General features: G+C 40.3%; 1 non-coding gene across 1 annotated transcript; it reads left to right on the top strand.

Annotated features, from left to right (window-relative positions):
* Nucleotides 1-3,100: 3,100 nt before the first annotated feature.
* Nucleotides 3,101-3,207, top strand: LOC127109873 (small nucleolar RNA R71). Its single transcript, XR_007797121.1, has one exon. It is a non-coding gene; the product is annotated as a small nucleolar RNA R71 (small nucleolar RNA).

Here is a 3,207-nt window from a genome sequence, read left to right as displayed (position 1 = left end):
GGTTCTACTGGCATAATAAATGGCATGTAATTTTTTATCTTTCCTTTGTCCTAGAACGGCTCCAACTGCACAATCACTAGCATCGCACATTATCTCAAAAGGTTCCGACCAATCGGGCGGTTTCATAATGGGTGCAGAGATTAATGCTTGCTTTAAAAGATTAAATGCGTCATTACATTTTTCGTCGAAAATGAATTCAGCATCTTTCATTAAAAGTCCAGTTAACGGTTTAGTTATTTTGGAGAAGTCCTTAATAAAACGCCGGTAGAATCCAGCGTGTCCAAGAAAGCTTCGGACTTCTCTGATGGTTTTTGGTGGTTTTAGGTTTTCTATAACTTCTATTTTAGCTTTATCTACCTCTATACCTTTTTTGGAAACTATATGTCCTAAAACTATTCCTTCGGTCACCATGAAATGATATTTTTCCCAATTTAGCACGAGGTTCACCTCCACGCATCTCTCCAGGATTTTCTCAAGGTTAGCAAGGCAATTGTGAAAATTGAATCCGCAAACCGAGAAATCGTCCATAAACACTTCCATGATACCATCTAGGTAATCTGCGAAGATTGACATCATGCAGCGTTGGAAAGTAGTTGGGGCGTTACAGAGGCCGAAAGGCATTCGTCTGTAGGCAAAAGTTCCATAAGGGCATGTAAAGGTAGTTTTTTCTTGATCTTTTGGGTGAATAGGTATTTGGAAGAATCCAGAGTATCCATCTAGATAACAGAAGTAAGAGTGACTGGCTAGACGCTCCAACATCTAGTCTATGAATGGTAAAGGGAAATGGTCCTTCCTAGTTGCTTTATTTAATTTTCTATAATCTATACACATCCGCCGTCCTCCTTCTAAACGTTTTGCTACATGTTCGCCTTTATCGTTTTGCACGACTGTGATGCCTCCCTTTTTAGGTACTACATGCACAGGACTCACCCACTTACTATCCGAGATCTGGTAGATTATACCTGCCTCAAGTAACTTAAGAACTTCCTTCTTAACAACATCACTCATTATAGGGTTTATTCTTCTCTGATGCTCCCTAGAGGGTTTTGAATCTTCTTTGAGCGAAATCCGATGCATGCATACGGATGGGCTTATACCTTTCAGGTCAGAGATATTATATCCTAAGGCTGAGGGATATCTTTGTAAAACGTTTAAAAGTTGGTTCGTCTCCTCTTGGCTCAAGGTAGCACTAACTATAACTGGACGGTTCATCTTTTCATCGAGGAACTCGTATCTCAGGTTCTTAGGCAGTTCCTTAAGTTCTAAGGTTGGTTTCTTAGGGCATGGCATAGGATCTGGAGTAAGGGATAAACATTCGTAAAGGTTATCATCGATGTAAGGTTCTTTAAAGTCATCATCTTCCTTTATGGGGGTTGATGGTAACTTGATTGTTTTTATAATTTCTTTTTGTTCTAATTCTCTAACACATTCATCAATGATATATAAGGCATAACACGAGTCTCCCATCACAGGTGCCATAAGAAATTTCGAAAGTATAAATTCTATTTTTTCGTCACCTACCTCAAATGTCAACTTTCCTTTCTTGACATCTATTATGGCTCCTGCAGTCGATAAGAATGGTCTACCTAGAAGAATTGGTATATCATTGTCCTCTTTGATGTCCATGACAACAAAATCAGTAGGGATAAATAGTTGACCTATCCTAACAGGAACATCTTCTAAAATGCCTATCGGATATTTAACAGATCTATCGGCTAACTGAAGTGACATCTTAGTGGGTTGTAACTCTCCTAAGTTTAATCTCTCACAAACTGCTAGAGGCATTAAGCTCACACTAGCTCCTAAGTTTAGAAAAGCTTTTTCGATGACATGATTACCCAAAAGGCAAGGAATGGAGAAATTTCCAGGATCTTTATCTTTCTTTGCTAATTTGTCCTCGGAAATAGCATTACATTCCAAAGGCTTCGGATCATCAAGTCTACGTTTGTTGGTAAGGATGTCTTTGAGAAACTTTGCATAAGAAGGTATTTGGGTGATGGCTTCTGTGAAAGGGATTTCTACATGAAGTTTTTCTATTACTTTAATAAATTTTTGGTACTGTTTATTGATCTGGGTTTGTTTGAGTCTTTGGGGATATGGTATAGGTGGTTTATATGGTGGGGGCGGTACGTAAATTTTATCTTTAGGTTCTTCTCCTTTATCTCGACCTTCCTGGTTTTCAGATTCCTCTGGTTCCTTTACTTCGTCCAGGGGCTTGGTACATTCCTTAGAAGTTTCGGGTTCACTTAATCTTGGGTTTGGTGGCTCATCATAAGCGTTCCCACTTCTTAGGGTAATGGGATTGGCTTGTCCTCTCGGATTTTGTTGAGGTTGTCCAGGGAATTGTCCTCCAGGTGTAGTCTGAGGGGCTTGGTTTAAAGCTACCTGAGAGATCTGGGTTTCAAGCATCTTGGTATGAGTAACTATTTGGTCAACCTTGGTTCCTAACTGAGTAATCAATTCGTTAACATGAATGTTTTGGTTCATGAACTCCTTGTTTTGTTGGGTTTGAGCGGTGATAAAAATTTCCATAATTTTCTCAAGGCTCGGCTTTGGTGGTACAGGTTGCATAGGTTGATTTGATCTAGGGGCTTGATAACTAGGTCTCGGAGGTGCATTATTTTGAATAGGGTTATTGTTTTTATAGGAGAAGTTCGGGTGATTCCTCCATCCAGGGTTATAGGTATTCGAATATGGGTTCCCTTGGGTGTAGTTCACTTGCTCGGATTGGGTTTCGTTCAATAGACTGCATTCTGCGGATTGGTGTCCTTGGGTTCCACATATCTCACAATCCGACGAAACTGCGGCTACAGTATTCGGGTTTATGCACATATGCTCGACCTTAAGGGCTAATGCGTCCATTTTAGCCTGCATCATGTCTATAGAGCTTAGTTCATGCACTCCTCCTTGGGCTTCTTTTTTCTCAACTGTTGCTCGTTCGACTCCCCATGATTGATGGTTTTGAGCCATGTCTTCAATGAGGGCACTAGCTTCAGGATAAGGTTTGTTCATCAGAGCACCGCCTGCGGCAGCGTCGATGGTCATCTTTGTGTTATAGTGAAGTCCATTATAGAAGGTTTGAATGATTAACCAATTTTCTAAGCCATGATGTGGGCATGCTCGTAACAACTCTTTATATCTCTCCCAAGCTTCGAACAACGATTCTCCATGGTTTTGGGTAAATCTAGTTATATGGTTTCGAAGAAC

The sequence above is a fragment of the Lathyrus oleraceus genome, chromosome 7 (assembly GCF_024323335.1).
Source record: "Lathyrus oleraceus cultivar Zhongwan6 chromosome 7, CAAS_Psat_ZW6_1.0, whole genome shotgun sequence".
Lineage (NCBI taxonomy): Eukaryota > Viridiplantae > Streptophyta > Magnoliopsida > Fabales > Fabaceae > Lathyrus > Lathyrus oleraceus.
Note: the sequence above shows the minus strand (reverse complement) of the source record. Positions and strands in the feature narration are given on the sequence as shown.